The sequence below is a fragment of the Silurus meridionalis genome, chromosome 2 (assembly GCF_014805685.1).
Source record: "Silurus meridionalis isolate SWU-2019-XX chromosome 2, ASM1480568v1, whole genome shotgun sequence".
Taxonomy (NCBI): domain Eukaryota; kingdom Metazoa; phylum Chordata; class Actinopteri; order Siluriformes; family Siluridae; genus Silurus; species Silurus meridionalis.
The window spans coordinates 29,617,175-29,637,674 of record NC_060885.1 but is presented as its reverse complement, the minus strand read 5'-3'; the positions used below and the strand labels follow the sequence as shown (position 1 = coordinate 29,637,674).

Sequence of the window (20,500 nt, the reverse complement as noted above, 5' to 3'; positions counted from 1 at the left end):
AAGGATATTTAAAAAACCTCTTTTATTTAGCCTTTGATTGTCAGTTGTTGCTGCCGTTCTCAGAATTCTGCCAATTTCCTCCTAGCCGTCTTCTATCTTTCAGTTAGTTTCGAGGTAAATATGACTTCACGCTTGCTTTCATTCAAATTCCATGAAATAGCTTGTACCTTTTCTGAAGAAAAAAAAAAAGACATTTAAAAGAGGAAGTAACCCAGCATGTGTGCCGAATGAATATTAATGAGACCCGAGGCACTGAACAATGAATCATTAAGTTGTTACAGTACTCATTCAGGAGCCTGTGCGTAACCGTTGTACGTGAAGTTCAAGTGAGCTTGTCAGTTAACAAGCGGGACTTTTATTGCTTGCTGTTGAAACTTATTAAATGAATCTTATATAATTTTAAACTAGAATGGGGCTGGAAACTCGTTTGATACGTATCTGGATATCTGCGCAACCTTTTGTAAATAAAAGCAAGTAAATGTCTTGGAAAAGACTAGCTAGATACACTTTACGGACAAAAGTATTGGGACACCTGACTTTTCCAGCCATATGTAGTTCTTCCCCAAACAGTTACAAAATTGGAAGCACAATTGTATAGAATGTCTTTGGATGTGAAAGCATACATTTTTATTCTTCACTTAAACTACTAGACCCAAACCTGTTCCAGCGTGATGGGGCCTTTGTGCACAAAGCCAGATCCATAAAGATATGACTTACATTGGTTGGAGTACAAGATTTTAAGTGGCCTGCTATAAAGCTCTGACTTCATCCCTAACCCTAACCCTATCCTACATCATTTCCTGACTTGACTAACATCCTTGTAGTTGAATGAGCACAAATCTCCACAAGCACTCTCCAAAATCTAGTGGAAAATATTTCCGGAAGAGTGGAGATCATTATAACAGCAAACAGGGACCAAATGTGGAATGGTCAAGATTATTGTCCATATAGTGTATGACTATATGTGCAATTTGTTTGGAGTATTATTACAAGCTAAGGTCAATTGTAGGCTGTTGAAGTAGAAAACATTTTGCCTTCTCCTCATTCCCATCCTTTATTTTCCCTACGGTGTTCCCTGGCATTTAGTCAAGTTATGACTGCTGTTCATTTCCTAATATTGTAAATGTCACCTCCGAAAAATACGCGGCAGATTGTTTGTTTCAAACTTCGAAACCAAGTGGTTCTCTGGGACAATTATTCTTTCAGCCCATACTAAAAAAAAACCCAAGGGTAAATCTAAAGGAGCTGGAGAGATCTACAGAACAGAGTGATGCAGGAGAACACAAAAGCAGGAACAGTGTAATTGGCAAGTAGAGTGTTTGTTTTGCTTATTTTTTTTTTTTGTGCAAAAATGCACATTTGAGGTTAAGCAAACATGGAAATAATCTACATCAACGCTGTGTGCAGTGAAGCACGCTTGTGGTGGCATTCGGGATTTATAATCAGTTACATGGTTGCTAGGAGTGTGCAGGCAGTCGATTCTCACATGTTCGTGTCTGAGTAATGTATAATTGGCAATAATTCCAAAACCTGTCAATCTTGGGTTTATTTTATACCATTCACGCAAAATCCCAACCCAAAGATTGTTTCATTAAGCCTTTTTTTTGTGTGTGTTCGTTATTTGTGAAGTTAAATGCAGTGACTTTGCATTGGCACGTGCCAGCTCAGGCGTTCTGGAGTGGAGTTGATCCTCAATTTTGGATATGTCTGCCATTTTTTCTTCAGTTTTGTTTCCATGCTTTCTGTTCTCTTTCAATATATTCAGACCTAAGTAAAAAGATTTAAAACCAGCTGTCTCCTCAGCATGCCTGTAATCTCCAATTTAAAAAGTCTTGATCATTTGTGTGTGTGTGTGTGTGTGTGTGTGTGTGTGTGTGTGTGTGTGTGTGCACACACACACACACACACACACACACACACACACACACACACACACATATATATATATATATATATATATATATATATATATATATATATATATATATATATGCATAGTCAAAGACACTACAATAAAGTTACATATGAAGCAGCTTCTGTATTGTGATGCAGTGTGATCAGATTTCTATTTGATTCAACACAAAAATATATATATGTCGCTATGCAATTCACTATGGTACAAATAGTACACTATGATTTCTTTGGCTCAGACAGACAGCAAACCTGAACCTAGTATAGTACCTTTGCTAATAATTATAGAAAAATAAATCAGTTTTTACAGATGGAAATATGTACAATGCATCATGATACAAATGCTAACCTGTATCCGATGCATGCATCTTTTAAATCGATGCATCACATTGTAGACTTTTTTGCTGATGCAGAGATGAGAATCACTGATTCTTACTCTCTTGCACGGTTACACGACATACAGCTGTTATCACTTAGGGTGTATTTACTTTTGTTGCCATTTTTTTATACATTGAAGGTAATAAAGGTAGTCATGGTTGTGATAGACTGTTTAGTGAATTGTGTATTCGACTATCCTTTCTGGTATGTCGTTAATTAGGCATTTATTTATTTGTTTGTTTGTTTGTTTTATGCTAGTCTTGTTCAAGTCTTTAATCAATAGGCTTAACAGCTTTACCATCCAAAAACCTGCTTTTAATGAAACACTGACAACTTTGGTCTGTGGTGCGTAGTGATTAAACCGGCCTAGAACTTTCTGGAACATGAACACTTCTGCTTCCTTTTTTTCCTGGGCCAGAATCTTCTGTGAAAATAAGCACACGGCGATCACAGTAGCGTTGAACACCACATTTGTGTGTTTTGACACAGAGGAAAGAAGTAGGTCAGGGTGAAAATAAGGACAGGGACACAAATACGTGAATGAGTTGAGCACCAGGGATTTGGAAATACCTGAAAGACACACTAATAAGCATCTAATAAGCAACACGAGGGCCATGAGGACGATGACGACAAGCTCCCGTTACCTCGTTGGATTTGGGAACACTCCTTTAACACTTTTTATCCATTTGTAGTTATATCAGATATCCGAAAAACCTCATTCGCATTCATGGCATTTGGCAGCTGCCTTATTCAGAGAACCTGATTGAGGCCCTAGAGCTCTTCTGATTAAAACAATAGTGTTTGGGCCTGGAGACATACTTGGTCACTTCATCACCTTCACCTTCAGCTTCCTCAGCAAGGCATTTGTCATCTTGGTGGTGTGTTTGGGGTCATTATCATGTTGGGCACAGATTCTAAAAAAAGAGCATCATGTTCTGCTTCAGAATCTCACAGTACATGTTGGAATCCATGTTATCCTCAATGAACTGCAGCTCCCCAGTACCAACAGCATTTATGCAGCCCCAGACCATGATGCTACCACCACCATGCTTGACTGTAGGCAAGAGACAATTTTCTTTGTACTTCTCATCAGGGCGTTGCCACACTTGCTATACACCAGCATGGCTCCAGTAATTCATGCTTTTGGACAGGTTGTCTTCAGCAAACTGTGTGGGCTTTCTTGTGAGCCAACTTTAGAAGAGGCTTCCTTCTGGGACGACCGGCATGCAAACCGACTTATTGCAGTGTGCGGCGTATGGTCTGAACGCTAACAAGCTGACCTTTGTTTTCAGCAACCTCTAAAGCAATGCTGGCAGCACTTGTACATCTGTTTTTTTAAGCAGCTTCTGCACCAGATGCACAGCACGAGGACTCAACTTCTTTGATTGACCCTTGCGAGGTCTGTTTCAAGTGGAACCCGTCTTGGAAAACCTCTGTATGACCCTGGCCACTGTACTGTAACTCAGTTTCAGGTTTTTACCGATCTTCTTGTAGCCTTGGCCATCTTTGTAGAGAGCAACAACTCCGATTCTAGCATTGAAATTTGTAACTGCTCTAATACAAGATACATAAATTTGTATGGTCCGGTTAAGCAGGCAAAAACACGAATGTGATGAATAGGACATGTGGCTTTGCATGGTTACATGACGTACAGCTGTTATCACTTAGGGTGTACTTACTTTTGCTGCCAGCCATTTTGACAATAATAGCTGTATGTTTTATTAATTTTAGAGGACAGTAAATCTATACTGCTATACAAACTGCACAGTGACTAATCAAAAAAATGAAAATAAAAATTTAATGTGTATATATATATATATATATATATATATATATATATATATATATATATATATATATTTACCAACTAGTAGAAATCATCCTAGCAACAGCCTCTCTCTCTCGCTATCTCTCTCAAAGCTAATAAGACATAAAAAAAACAATATGTTGCTTGTCAAGTTACAGAGTAATAGCAAAGCATAAATTCCTTCGTCTGGTACTGGAAAGTGATGGAAAGTTCAAATAATTTTAGTGACTTGGTTCTTTAAATACCATTCATTAAAATGAACAAATCTGTTTTTGAATCATTTAGTTCATCAGAAATAAAATAAAATGTTCCATTTTCAATAAGCAGATCCCCCAACATATCTGCAAACACAAACATTGACTATAGTTTCAAGAATTTTTGTGTGTATATAGAACTGCATAGTATATATGAAAGTCAGGTGACAAAAGAACAAACGACTCATGGGATTCTGTTTCCTGTGTAATGTACTGCATGGCGAATATGGGAGTCACGTGATTAAAGAAGGAACGACTCGGACTAGAGTCAAGTCACTACTCAATTCTGTTTCCTGTACATAACCTATGAAAATTTTGTTTTATGCTTTGCTCGTGCGTATCCAGTAGAAAATGAACGAATCACTTTTTGAGACTACTTGTTCTTCTATGTCACGTTAAAGAATCGTTCATGAACGACTTATCACCAGTACTGGAAAAATGCCAATTAGCGATGATTGTTATGAAGCACTGACACTGGAGACTCCTTCAAAAAATAAAAAATAACATTTCAACATCTTTGTATTATTATTATTGGGTACACATATAAATTTTTGTGAATTATGGATGCATTATGCGAACCAAACAACAGAAAAATAACGGCACTCTTACAACCTGTTCCATCTTCCGAAAACATTTATCTTGGAGAATGTGTGGGTCCAGACCCCGGGTGTGTTTTTTATGAAAGGCACTGAAGGTGGCCTTGAAATTTGAGTGCGTCTACATTGTGTCCAAATTTGTCTTCTTTCTTTTTTTCCCCCCTCTGTCTTGATAAGCCCACATTTAAATTGCTGGCACAGTAGCCAGAATGCACAAGTGAGAGTCTTGAATAGCAATTTACTTGTCAGTGGTGACCTGGAGTGATCTGGTGCTGAGAGCAACAATGAAAGGAATCCGGCACAGATTGAGACCGCGATCTTGATTCGGCCTGAAGGTTAGCGACGCGTCTCAGTTCTGGGACATAATTAGCAATGCTGATAACTGCAGCAGGTGTTCCAGACAGACAGGACAATAACAATAACAACAGCAAAAAATATTCCAGACTCCAACTCCCATCTCCTCTGCAGTGATGGCCGACTCTTGACCCTTTTTTCTGCTGGAATCTTGATTCTTATCAGACTGTAAAGATGTCAAGTTACTGGGTTTAATCTTCTGTGTGAGGTTGAGCTGGTCAGTGGATAGAGACGTTCTGAATGACGTTATCCTTCCACGTTGACCTTTTGGGTTCAGTAAGTTGTGAAGTAAATTTGCACACCTATTTGCATTTGACATGGTGATAAACATCGATTAGGCATAACATTATGACCGGTGAAGTGAATAACTCTGATTATCTCTTTATCAAGGCACCTGTTAGGGGGTGGAATATATTAGGCAGCGAGCGTAAGGATTTGACAAATTATGATGGCTAGACGACTGGGTCAGGGCATCTCCAAAACTGCAGCTCTTGTGGGGTGTTTCCAGTCTGCAGCGGTCAGTATCTATCAAAAGGGATCCAATGAAGGGACAGTGGTGCCCTGGTGACAGGGTCAAGGCTCACTTATTCGTGGAGAGTAAAGGCTGCCCCGTGTGGTCCGGTCCAACAGACAAGCTCCTGTAGCTCAAATTGCGGAAGATGTTAATGCTGTTAACGCGAGATGGATCAGGACTGTTTTAGCAGCAAAGGGGGACCAACATAATAATAGGCTTGTGGTCATAATGTTATGCCTGATTGGTGGCTATTAAGTTATGGAGTCTATATTTTCTTAACATGCCTCTTTTTTTAAGTCTTGTGAAAACAGTCTAGCCATTTAACTTGATTTGACTTGATTTTGCAAAAATGTTTTGTCATAGTAGCAAACAATTTATGGAGCCTTGTGACCAGATTTACCGTTTACATTTGTAAAAATGTGTATTTACAATAAACATTCACATATTTGAGATACTCCGTTTGTCTCTTGGAATGCTGTTGTTTCTGGAAGCCATTTTTTATGTTGTGCCATGTAGATATTTGTACTTCACAAAGAACCCCTTGAACCAAAATCATGTAACCCTCTTGGTATCAGCTTCACAGGCCCCCACTTTGAGAACGGCTCTGAAGTAAAGTAATCCTGTACAATAAAGTGTATTGTTAGAACCTGACATATCCACCTGCTGCAATATTAAGCTGTCACAAGAGAAAATTCCTATGCCCAAGGTCTTTCATCTGTCTTAACAAGCCAGTTTGGCAAAACGACACCCTGCCAATGATTGTTCATTTGCTTGCCAGTTGTATTACCTATTGCCAATTAATGTCTTGTATTGCTTAACTGTCAAGTAAGCAATTAAGCACTGGCACACAGATCTATGTGTTAAATTTTTTTTTCTCCAATTATACAGAACCGTTTCTGCAGAACACCGGAATGCACCGGTTCAAACAGGAAGTCCAATTATACGACTTTGACAAGCAAGAGGAAGCATTTGCTATTGTTTACCGACTTTAGCGCAGAAATCATTCTCTGTATTTATGAGTCAGTTCGATACAGAGCCATTCAACATTTCTCAATTTTGCTCCATCAACGCCTTTGACAGAAACTAACAGCATGACTTTTATAAAAGAGATGGGGATGGTGCAAGTTCTCATTTGAGTTGACAAAAAACAGTAACAATAGTTGCATCAATAAGCATGTCATTGTAGATTAATATTATACTTGTTTGTGAGGCGTAAGGCCATCAACTATCATTTAAGGCATTTGGCAGATGTCGTTATCCAGAGCATTTTACAACTTGGGGTTAAGGGCCTTGCTCAAGGGCCCAGCAGTGGCAGCTTGATGACCACTAAGCTCCCTCCTCCCTCCCTTGTGATTCTTTTCTAAAGTTGTACCTGATTGTAGAGAATACTTCTATATAATATAACATTACAATTTCCTTCCACTGGAACTAAAACTTCCAAACATGTTCCAGCATACAGAGTACAACGTACCCTAGCATCAAAAGGTTTCAAAACTAGTTTTGTAACACGCCAACAGATGGCAGAACAAAGCTGCACGCACAGTCACAGGGAGCACCGAACTTCATAAATCAGTGTGCCAAAAGACATCATCCTGTGTACATCTGGAGCTGTGCAACTGGTGCTATTCTGACCACATGCGTCACCACGGATATGCGGTGTGCAAAAAACTGGATGCTCCACGAAGACAATGCTCTCAGTCGCCAAGCTTTCCTCACATGTGAGTTTCTTACTGGAAACAACATGATCTCACTTCCTTATTTGCCGGATTTGGCTCTTGCGGACTTCACTTTGTTTCTGAAGATGACGATCCAGCTTAAAGGCCGCCATCTTGACTAAGGGGACTATTTTGAAGGTGATGGCATGTAAACATAGATAAATAAGGTACGTTCTTATAAACAGAGCTAGTCTCGAAACTCCACCTCGTAATTAAAAAACAGCTCTATGAACAAATAGTTTTCCAAGTTTGGACTGAAAGGACTGCAGAAAGCCCTTGAAAAGTCATAGAACTCCTTTGGGTTTAACTAGAACGCAAATTTCACATCAGGACCCCTCGCCTAACATCAGTGCCTGACCTCTTGTGGTTAAATGGAGACAACCATTCTTACCTATACCTACTGAATCAAGTCAATTTTAATACCCAGGATTTTGAACAGGTTTTTCAAATGGCCACATGTCCACAATCTTCAGGGAATTAGCCTATAAAAAATAGGTGCATATCTACTTTTATGTTTTTAAATTTCTTTGGGAGAAAAATGCATTTAAAAAATGAAAAGCAGTGGAAAGCTGTAACTAATGATTCATGCATGTTTTTGAGATTTCACTGAGCATCTATGGCACAAAATTGTTTATAGCCTTGTGTTCGGTTTCTCCGCTACAGATTGAAATTCTTTGTTTAATGAGGTCTCGGGAAGAACAGGAAACAATGCCAAAAAAGCATGAATTAAAAAAAATAAAAAACCATCACCATCAATTACACTTCGTCTAACGTTTCCAAAACATGCACTTATTAAAGCTGGTGTGTTTGTTTAGTCCTGTTGATGTTTAATGACAATTTTGACATGTGCCTCTTCTTCTGTTTAGCAAGTGTTCAGCGCACAGGATTTTCTTCACATGACGCTTCATTTGTGTCTCTGTCCTCTCAAAGTTTTAACGCATATTACTTAATTAAGACGAGATGTCCTGAGTTTTGGTGAAAAAGCGGATGGCCAGACCCAAGCTTCCTGTTACTGGGTGAATGGAAAAGCCTCGTCAGGCGGAGATTAAGCTCGGCTGGCTGCCTGCCCGAAGCCACAGATGCTGAAATTAAAAACGAATTAAGACCTCGTTGAACAACTGCCGTTATTTAACACCAGAATGGCTCATTTATCCAAAAAGCTAGGCTGTACACACATTGAATTATGCATTGGGTGCTTCACATTTCTTTTGTGAAATTATATTTTTGGAAGGAGTCTCCGCTTTAAGATGTTTACATTTTTTGAACATCCCATTTCACATTTAATCTCCATTTGCTCTTATAATAACCTCTACTCTTCTGAGAAGATGTTCCATTAGATTTTGGACTGTGCTTGTGTAGATTTGTGTGAGATTCATTCAAGCACCCGGGTGTTAGTAAAGTGATGTGGGCGAGGTGAGGAGGCCTGGGGTTTCAGTCAGCATTCACATTCATTGAGGTCAGATCTATAGCAGGCCACTCAAGATCTTCCACTCAAGGAAAGGAAAAATTTCATCAAATCCAAAGAAATTATATACAGTACAATTGTGTGTCTCCAAAACGTTGTGTCCCAATAGTTTTGTTTATATAATGTACTTGTGGTTTATAATATACTGTATGTTTTCAGTTGCTTCTATTGTAAGATTTGTTACATAGTAGGTTCATAAATTCATGAATGATTTGTTTGGATCAGGTCCACGTTTTGCCCCAGTGAGCACTGAATGGTTTCACTTGCTCCCATTTGTATATTACAAATATATCCAGTCTAATGTAGGATACTGTCTCAGCGGCATCCTCTCCTCTTCTTTCCTCTCCTCTCTGGGGCTGAACTCTAAGAAACGATATGATTAACGATACAGGATCGGTGGTAATTGTTAAGATAGGTTTAGAACCCATTTCCCCAGATAATTCAGCCGAGAAGAGATAAAAAAAAATCGTCCGAGATGGAGGGGCGAAGAAATTTGGCTCAGCGGCACTTTAATGTCCTTATCTATTTAGAACAGGGACTGCTCGCCCCAGTGAGTCGCATCAATGTATGCTAATGGTGCTAATGCCACGCTGTGGGAAAAAAAAATCATTGCTAATTTCCTTCACTAACGTGTGCTGCTTTACATACATTATTGCCTTGTGTGAAGCAGAACGCAGCTGTTATATGTGATCTGAATGCAGGGTCCTTTTTGTACACATATATATATATATATATGTATATATATTTATTTATTATATAAGGGTTTTAAGCAAAATCATATTAATGGCACTAACTTTATTAACGTGCATTTATGCAGCGTGCATTTTTGTTTGATTCTTTTTGTTAAAAATAAATATGCATAATATTATTAACACTTGTGATCAACATTTTAACATTTTACATATTTAAAACAATTTAAAATAAACTCTGCTCAGTTAAATACTATATAAAATATTTTATAGTATTTTACAAAAGTAATAGAATAATCTACTCTAATAATAGAATAAATCAGATTAATAAAATACGCTTTTTATTCTATTGAATAAATTGAGTAATCAATTAAATCAACACAAATTTCTTACTTGATCAATTGCTTTATTTATTCAAATGATTAAATACAATCAAATGAATGAAAAAATGTAATGAAAAAATGTACATTGGTTAGATCAAATTTGTTATTGGTAATACAGATGTGTATATAAGTGTGTGTGTGTGTGTGTGTGTGTGTGTGTGTTACTTATTTCGGCATACTTTAAGGAATGTCTTCATTACTTCCATTGTTGGGTCATTAACTTCCTGGAGATGTGGAATTGTCATGATTTTCTTCTTCTAAGAGAATTTTTTGAAGCTGGACATAAAACATTAAAAATCTGTATCGCTAGTGTTAGCTGCTAGCTACTTGGTTAGCGGCTAATGCTAACACTATGGGTTTTTTTGGGGTTTTTTTGTTGTTGTTTTTTTGCATGCGTGCGTGCATGCATGCGTGCGCAAAACAAATGTTCTTTTTTGGTACGTGAGCAGCCACAGTAACACTGCATGAACTCTAGTTTCTTTTCATCCCCGTGCCATTGCTGTTTAATAAAAATGCATAACTAATTAGTTTGGCTGATTTTCCCGGTCTCTCTCGAAAAGCAGGATAGACAAAAAAAAACTTATAGGGAATTGTTTTTATGGAGTTTTATGATGCAATAATGAAATGTAAACAACAAACAAACAAAAAAAATCATTTTTGGGGTGGTCCGTTCATTGCGGTTTTGGAATGTAACCACTGCGATAAACTGGGGATTACTGTACTTATAGGTGGTGTGTACTTTTTATGAAATATATTTTGGACTCGAATTTATTTTTAATTTTTATAAAACGTTAACGCAGTAATACGATGTCTTTTTTTCTTCTTCCAATTGCACAATTTCTTCAAGACCCTATAGAGAAAGAAAAAAAATCGAAAGAAAGGACAATCCAATATCTTATTTCTCAAGGTTTGAACTCAAGAGAAACTGTGTTGAGTCACAAGTCCTCAAAGTTCAGTATTGTTTCCGTGGCTTTATTCTGTCTCCTCGCACCACCGGTTTGAGTGTGTGTGTGTGTGTGTGTGTGTGTGTGTGTGTGTGTGTGTGTAAGCCAGTCAGGCTGAAGTCAGTAGTATAAAACGACATCTTTTTGAACTAGTGAACAAGGAAAAACCCTGAATAAGAGTGTGCAGTGGGAGAGAAAATGTCAGAGAAACACTGTGTGTGCTGAGAGAAAAATCAGATACAATGTGTGTGTGCATGTGTGTGTTAGACGAAAACATTGGTGTGTTAAAAGGAGGACTCAGGTGCACCGTATTGGATACGCAGTGTGCATGCTGAAAAAAACACTACCCTGGTTTTGGGGACGCGACGTGTTCCGTATAGAAGTGCCTTGGATACACACTGGGGTTATTACGAGCGAGAATCAGACACACAGTGTGTTTTATGAAGAAATGCAGGATACACATTGTGTGTAATAAAACAGAACTTTGTGTCAATATGATTGTATGATGGTTGTATTTAGGCAAAAGAAGAAACCTTTGGATTTTGGCTAAAATGATTCCACTGGTTTTGAAGTTTTGGTTTTATGGATATAAATTGTAAATTGAATTTAATTGTAGATCATTCTTACAGGTAAACAAATATACAGTTGATCGTCCTTCTTCTCTGAAAGCTCTTTATCGCGTGTAAGGAGAACTCGGTGACAGGGTGCGCACGTGGTCAGAAAAGTAGACGTGGTCAGAATAACACCAGTGGCCCAGTTCCCGTTGTCCACAGGACAATGACTTATGCAGGTCGGTGCTCACTGTGACTGTGCGTTACCAGCTCGTACTTTCATTCTTATGATCGTAATCTTCATATGGAGCTTCTGAAGCTTCTTTTTGTGTTTGTGTGGAAAAAAAAAGAAGAGCAAAAGCTTTTTTTTTTTAAACCCTTCTTTCCTGAAATTCTACAGAGTTTAAAAAGCATAAAGAAGAAGCATAAAGATGAAGCACTTACTACCTGCTTCACTGAAATGCCGGGGCGATTGTTTGTTTGTTTTTGTTTTTTTGTTCTACGAGTTATATATTTTATTCGAATTGCATACTAATACTGCGTTTTGATTTCCTTACCAACTGACTTCTCTCTCACGGCACTCATTTAAGCAGAACTTTCGCTTATTAACATCTAATCTCAGAGAACTCGGGTTTCCCTCCACGATGGAGCATTTCTACCCTTTTATGCCGGCTTGTAAACCCTGGAATTGCATGATGAGCTACAGTCAGGGCAAATTTCTTTCAGACACGCCGCAAACACAGTGACGCGTTTTGCACCGTGCTTCCTGGCAATGCGTGGCATCTGAAGCAGTGTGTGCTGCCTCGGATTTATTCTGTTTGTGTGTGTGCTGTAAAAAAACTTGTGTGTGTGTGTGTGTGCACGCACCCTGTGTGTCTCTTGAGACTGGCTTGCATTACAAGACCTGGAGGAGGATGTACACTATCAGGCACACACAGGTGCAAAACAAGTAGGATTTTTGGTGTGTGTGTGTGTCTTTGTGAGAATGCCCTACCGCAGTTCAGAACAAGCTCCCTTGGTTAATCCTTTTGTCTGGGCTAAGAGACAGAGAAGACATAGCAGCATGAAAAGGACAGGAAATAGACATTGGATGCTGGTCCAATCCAGTAATTGGACACCTACATCGCTGGCAAAACACACACCGACTGCATAGCAGCACAACATGCATTTACTTTATTTATTAATTTATTTACATATTCATTAATTTGTTCATTTTGGTATTCGGAATTGGTAATTCATATAATTCATATAAACAATTGCAATTATAATGATATAATAATGATAATAATAATAATAATAATAATAATAATAATACACAATTATTGGCACCCCTGATGTTAATACTTCTTACAACCCCCTTGGCGAATACAGAGTGATGGATCTTTGACCATTCCTCTTGCACAATGTTTCTAGATCATCCTAGTCATCATAGATCATCATAGTCCTGGGTCCTCTCTTATGCACTCTCCTCTTAAGTGGAGACATGTTTTCAACTGGGTTAGGGTCTGGGTGACTGAGATGGACATGGGAGGAGCTTGATTTTGTGTCTGCTGAACCATTTTTGTGTAGATTTTGCCATGTTTTGGTCATTATCCTGCTAAAAGACCCAGTGACGACCCATCTTCAGTTTTCTCACAGAGGCCATCAGGTTTTGATTTAAAATGTCCTGGTATTTTGAAGAGTTCATGATGCCATGCTCCTTAGCAAGGTTCCCAGGGCTTTTGGAAAAGAAACAGGCCCACAGCATCACAGATCCACCACCATAATTCACAATGGGCATGAGGTGTTTTTCCGCATACTCATCTTTTGTTTTACACCAGACCCATATAAAGTGTTTGTTGCCAAAAAGCTCTATCTTAGTCTCATCTGACCAAAGCACATGGTCCCAGTGCCGCTTAGCAAACTTCAGAGATTTATGTTTTTGATTGTAAATGAGAAAAGGCTTTTTCCTTGCATTCCTCCCCGAACAGCTTGTTGGCATGTGGATAGTCTCCGATGGTTGTTATGGAGATGCCACTCTTTGATGCAGTTCTCTAACAGTGAGCTTTGAAGTTCTTTTACTTTTCTAATCATCCTCCTCACTGTGCGTGGTGGCAAGATCAACATGGGTCCTCGTCCAGCCTTGTTTGTCACTGTCTCAGTTGTTTTAAATGATTCTTATTAATGATTCCTCTGACTGTAGATATGGTCAAGTTAAGGCGAGTCTATTTTCTTGTAGTCATTGCCTGACTTCAGGTCAAGACACATCTGCCTTACTTGAATGGGGTGTTTTCTTGTCTTTCCCATGTTGAAGAGTTGGTAAGAGAAATAGGGATCTGTGTCACATCAGATTTATACCACATGGAAACAGGAAGTCATTTATTATTAATTATAAGTTTCTAGATACTATGATCAACTTGGAACTTTTAGGGGGACCAATAATTGTGATACAGGTGATTTGGATAAAAAATACAACTCTTTTTTTTAGTCATGGGTTTATTTGTATTTTTTTTTTAAATTCAGGTTAGATTTTTCTTTATTAGAAGCCTAAGAACACCTCTTAACCAGGGGTGCCAATAATTCATATATATATATATTTCAACCCTAAAAATTGCATCAGTGTTTATGCAGGGAAAGTTATGTGTATTTAGAGATTGATTACGCAACTGGCCCAGAAAAAAATCCAGAATATTTGGACAAAACTCAATTCAATTATCCATAGGCTGGAGAAAGGAACAGCATTACGTCTGACAGTCTGACACAATCGCAATCGCAATGCGTCATGCTATGCATTTTTAGAACACTCAAAGAAAAAACTATAAAATATTTTTTAAAAGTTAAGATTAGTATTAAATACTTGCTCGGTGTAATGTCACGCTAGGACAGGTGGACGCAAGTAGGTAAGAAAGCACAACGTAATCTAAATGGGTAATTAAACAGTAGCAGGTCAGTAAGTTAGCAAAGATTTGAACATGCAAGAAAAGGACATGAACGAAAATACAGAAGCGATATAGATATTTAAATATGTTGAATATTAAATATACAGAATTGCACTTTATGTGCCGAGGACACTTGCTAGTCCTTAGCGCTGGTGTTTTTTGTTATTTAGCTTTATGTTGTTAAATTTAGCACCAGGGTTCTGGAGGAACGTTATCTCATTTAGCAACTGCAACATTCCATAAATGTACATGTTATTGGGGTAACCAATACCAGGGGTGGGGTGGGGTGAAGTGGGGTTATTGCATGAACGAAAGCAAGCACACATGATACTGTATACGTTTTATACTTTAAGTTCAAAGGCAGGTTATACTCACTTACAAGAAATCAGTTAATCCAAATTTCTATTCATTTTTATTTGTGTAAGGCTTTTAACAATAGACATTGTCTTAGAGCAGCTTTACAGAGATAAAGCAGTTATAAAGCTGTATAAAAGAGTGTATATGTTTAGTGCCTATAAGTTTGTTTTTACATGATGAAGAAACCTTTAGCGGAACCAGACTCAAAAGGGAATCCTTCCTCATCCTCAGCATCGAATGTCCATTCATTACAGTTCCAACATTGTAAGTTTGTACAAATTAGTGATCGACGCTTCAATGCAAAACTGTTTATGCAAACTGTGGTCCTGAACCTTTGTAGCAGACTATAAGACCAGACCAGACCTTTTTTAAGGCTAGATAATTAATAAACATTGCCAAAAGCTCACGTCTGACGCATGGCTCATGTTCTTGTATGAGATTGGCTCGGTGTTTGCAGGTCTTCCGGTACAATGAGATGCCTTGCACTATTAATTTCTCCTGGCAGAACAAACAGTAAATGGATAGATCCTGTCACCTTGGGTGGAGTAAGCAGCCACTGGAAGAGATTCCAAGAGAGGAGCCGAGAGAGGAACATAAACAATAGATACCCCCCATTTCCCAAACTTCAACTTGGACAGCTTTCCTCCTCCATCTATTTCTTTCTCTTTCAAACTCTGCACCAGCGAGAGAGGTGACTGAGCCGGTGTCAGCCACTTCGCAGATAATAACCAGAGGTGTGCGATTCAGCCTGCTTCCATGCTCCAGAGATCCAGCAAACCCACACACAGATTTTGACAGTATGTCGTTCTCTTATTTATGTAAAACTCCTCCAGCTCAGGTCATCATTCTCTTTCCTTTTCAGCTGATCAGGGGTTTCACACCATGCTCGTATTCCAGCTCATATCCCAAGTCGAGAGAGCACAGCTGTGAATCTGGGTTTATTATCAGAGGGCACCTGTGTTCAGAGGCTCTGCTGTAAGGAGCTATAGGAAGAGAATCCAAGAGAGGAACCAGGAGAGGAACACAGGTTTATTAATGTCCAATATGTGAGAATGAATGAATTGGTGGTATCGTGATCTCTCGGCAATAACGGTTCAATCGAAGGAGTTGTAGTTGTGGTGATACCACATGGGTTATGAAAGAATATTGAAAGATTAAGAAAACCTGCATCAAAGCAGAAACTCGTTCGCGTCAGCCGACCAACAGTGTAATTACATTGCCTGAGCAGTCAGATACAAATCATCTCCTGCAGTAATTGCGAGTGATCCAAGTGCCCCAGAGTTAAACGCATAACTCCAGAGTCTTGTTGAAATTCCTCATAACAAGCTCTGAGTCTATACCCTGCTTGTGTGTAGGTGATTTAGCCAGGTGAGTGTTTGTGTTGCTGTGTTTTCCCAGTGCATCCATCTTGAGCGAGAACAGAGAGGAGATGACCTATATACAGAGCCCTTTTGTTTACTCTGTGTCTGAGCAGCTGCTGGTGGCTCACAGGAAGAGGAAGCAAAAACTATCCGCACCCTTTGGCACTGTGGCTTTCAGGGGGGGAAAAAAACAACAACAAAGAAATAAATAAATATAGATGTATTTTATATTAGAGTTGTGTCTGGAACTATAGTGGAATACCCAAAGGAGTGTTTCCTGGGAATGAATGCAGATGATGTAGTAGTAGTAGTAGTAGTAGTAGTAGTAGTAGTAGTAGTAGTATAGCTTTGAGCAAATTATAGCAGTAAAGATCTAATTCAGCACCTCAAAAAGACTTTGTGTAATTATTGCAGTCTCTAAATCAGTGACAAGCCTTCTAGGCCTTAAGTGGTGTCCTACCTGAATCAATCTACCTCTTAGTAACATCGTTATGTCACCCGGGCTACAGAAACCATCAATATTATAGAGAAACTCAGTATAACAGAGCGCTGCATCACAGACAGGAATCTCATACAGTGAGAATGAATGCCATTACTAAAGCAAGAAACCCAATGAACACAATTCAGAAAGTCTCCTTGCACTGTAGCCACAGCTGCACCTCCACACCACATACATCATCTCTAACAGAAACATCGATATTAGCCTCATAAAATGACTCCGGGTTTTCAGTTTTGTGCTTTATTGTACAAATTCTACATGAAAGAAAACGCAAAAAAAGATTAAATGGTTCATGAAAAAGCTTAACAATGTTTCGAACTATTTTGTTCTAAATAGGCCACTTATGCACTTCTGGATAGATGCTAACGGCATTTCATTGGCTCTGTACATTTCCTTACACAATGACGACAAACTTTATTCAAATCTAATATTTTGGTGGACATTTCTTCAGGATGCCCAGCTTTTCTCAAAAAAGTCTGTCTTGTAAATGTTTATCTGAGACCTAATCAGTTTCTTCTCCTCTGTCAGCTATTGTGGAATAAAAAAAAAACAGCTATTAAATCCACACAAATATATTTTAGCTCGTGATGTTTGCAGGAGATGTGATTTGAGAGCTCTGAATTGTTCGCTCTCAGACCATTTCATTAACGGACGTAAAAATGGCATTGTACAGTATTTTATCGTCTGCGAGCGGTCCTTGGAAATAAGCAAGTCGCAATCTGATTGGTTAAAATAAAATCTTAAAGCAACATTGATTTGAATCAATAAGATGCCTGCAGTGTTCCCAGTGATGGCCTTACAGCAGTTCCCTTTGACCCTTGCAATACACGATGGGTGTAAACCTGATTGGATAGAAATTAAGCTAAACTTAAACTCGCGAGTGCTATGATCTTATTCTGATAAAGGCATTGCTGGACACCATCTTTGTATAATATGGATGAACTAATTTACTACAGCATTGATACTTTTTCTAACCACCTCCTGACCTTTCCTTAAAACCACAGCAAGTGGTGCGTAATTTATTACTTTAACCAGCGCGTCTGAGCGTTTTAAATAAAAGGTCAGGAGGTTGTTAGAAAAAGTTTTCCCTTTTTAAACCACAATGCCAAAAATTGGTTCGTGGTCAAACCTATTTGACGGTTTGGTGGAGGAAATGCTGGAGGGATGTCCAGCGAAAGGTCAGGCTAATCTCAAATTATTAAGATTTTCATTGATGATACTTCTGTGCCTTTAGCAATGGCTTCATCATTTTTGCTAATTATCTATCTATCTATCTATCTATCTATCTATCTATCTATCTATCTATCTATCTATCTATCTATCTATCCATCTATCCATCCATCCATCCATCCATCCATCCATCCATCCATCCATCCATCCATCCATCCATCCATCCATCCATCCATCCATCCATCCATCTATCTATCTATCTATCTATCTCACATCAGTCTAATTTCATTAGTAAAATTGGACTGAAACCGATAGAAATGCATTATAGATCGTATATATTATTGTTACAAGACATAACAATATTTAATTGCTGTTGCAGTAGTAAGGTTAGTGATGGGAGAACTTATCTGCATAGTTGATAATGTGATTAGCAAGGCTAGAAAATCATAATAGGAACATATGATTCTGACATACCAGAAATTGTAAGAATACCTACAACATCTCTAAGCTCCACCCCATACACTCATTTCATCCATCCTGAACGGTGTGCGGTGAATCGTGAAACCGCGAATTGGCATATTTATCTCACTTTTACAGCCATATAGCACAATATTTTTTCCGTTATTTGTTTACTCTCCTCCCCTGAGGTGTCCTAAAAAAGCCGTAAAGAGGCACAAAGATGGCGGCTTCTGCGCAGCTACAGTAATTAGCGCTAGTTTATGGTTCATCAGGGGCTTTGCTTTATGATTCCGTTTTAATTAGCCTTTATTTTAGTCGCGCATGGCGCATCATCGCTTGTGTAAATCGTCGTCTCGTTCCCTTCAAAGCCCTTCCTACATCATTGTTTGCACCTTGAAGGCGAGCCAACTCAGTTGAAGATATATGTCCATTCCTGTGCTGGTGCAGCAGGACAAATTTAACTTAATGTAATACTGGCTGGCTTTAAAATTTAGAAGAAATCTTACAGTTTTGGACTAGGCTTGGAGCTAGCGAAGGCAAACACAAATAAACGCCTTCTTACACCTTTAAATATTAGAGATCAGATAGACTTTTATGTATAATGGTTTATAGCTATTTGATTTGTTTGTTTTTGTCCTATTTAGACTGCCTTATCCTAGTATATATAGATCCTAACAGTCTTTAGATCCTCAGAATCATTTCATTTTCTTTACTGTCTGTCTTCCAGAGATTAAGCAATGTTCCAATTGGAAAATTCCATTCCCAATCAGGAGGTAAGTATATGGAAATATCATAATACTCATAAATAATCTATCATTTACATTTTTTTGATTGATTGTGTATGTGCTATTAAAATATAGACATTTTATTTTATTTTATTTCAGTGAAAAATCAACAATCATTTAAAAAAAAAGCACTTATAATAACAACTGTATAAGTATGCACACCTCATACATTGTTTTGGTAAATTTTGCTTGTAAAACAGCAGTCATTTTGAGTAAGAGACATCTGGCAGTTTTATTCCCCTTATCTTTATCAAAAATCTTTCAGATCCATAAAACCGTGAAGAGATCTCCTAATCAGGTGTACATCAGAATTTATTCCTCCTCTTCTGAAGCCATTTCGTTGTTGAATTGGATTGTGCTAGAAGGTGATAGTTCATCTTTCGCTATCAAACAGAGGCAAGTCTTTTGATTCCCATCACTTTGATTAGAGCCCCAGTCCCAGGTGCTGATGACAATGCAGCCACCACCATGTTTCACTGTTGGTGCAGCCACCACCATGCTTCACTGTTGGTGCAGCCACCACCATGCTTCACTGTAAAAATTTTTATGTTTATACACCAAATATATATTGATGAAATATGCTAAAGCTCTATCTTATTGAAATATACATTTTTGGAATGTGGTTTGGAGTGATTTCGGCTTGAGTCACCACATAACAAGCATTTTATAGACGAGATAAGAGATTGCTGTCACCTGTAGAGTGACCCTGAGCTTATTGAGAGCCTCTGTAAGTGTCTTGGCAGCCTCTCTTAAAAGTTGTGTTATCATTATGTCTGTTTTAGTCATTCTTAGTTATTCTTAGTGCCTTATTTTCTCCACTTTTTAATGATGACCTTCACAGTGTTTCAAATATATAATGGTTTGGATGTATTTTTGTACAAATTTTCCTGATCGAAACTTTCCACCTGCGGTTTTAACAGGGGTGTGTAAAATGTTTTATACCCACCGCATAACCCATGGCGTTATTGTTTCTATAGTAACAACTTACACTTGTGAGCTGGACAGCACATCCCAAGTGTGTACTTTCAGTACTATGCACTTATATTATAATGCTAATAATCTGAAAGTAGCTTACTGAGTGAAAGTTGGTGAAAGAAAAAAAAAGAAAAGAGTGCAGCACATTAAATGGAGTGCTTGAAAATTAGGATGAGTTTAAGGTCAGGAATTACATTCTAATGGGGCACTGGGACCTCCATGTACCTCGGGAAGTTGCAGAGAGCCGGGGCATACCAAACTCTCTGCACAGCAGGGGTGTATAAGAGCAGAACAGGTCGTGCTCTCTGACAATGGGCTGGGAAATATTTCAAGGCTTTATTCTCTCCACTCAATGCGAGCAGTAACACTGTGGCTCTTAGCTCATGCAATGCGAGTGCATTCAGAGTCTAGTGCT

At 38.4% G+C, this 20,500-nt stretch overlaps 1 long non-coding RNA gene across 1 annotated transcript in view; it reads left to right on the top strand.

Moving 5' to 3' along the window:
• Positions 1–19,628, top strand: part of LOC124376467 — a 43,172-nt gene extending 23,544 nt beyond the window's left edge. The window contains exons 2-3 of the long non-coding RNA XR_006923837.1: positions 19,053–19,098; positions 19,376–19,628. This is a non-coding gene — a long non-coding RNA (uncharacterized LOC124376467). The remainder of the gene's footprint in view (positions 1–19,052; positions 19,099–19,375) is intronic.
• Positions 19,629–20,500: the final 872 nt, after the last annotated feature.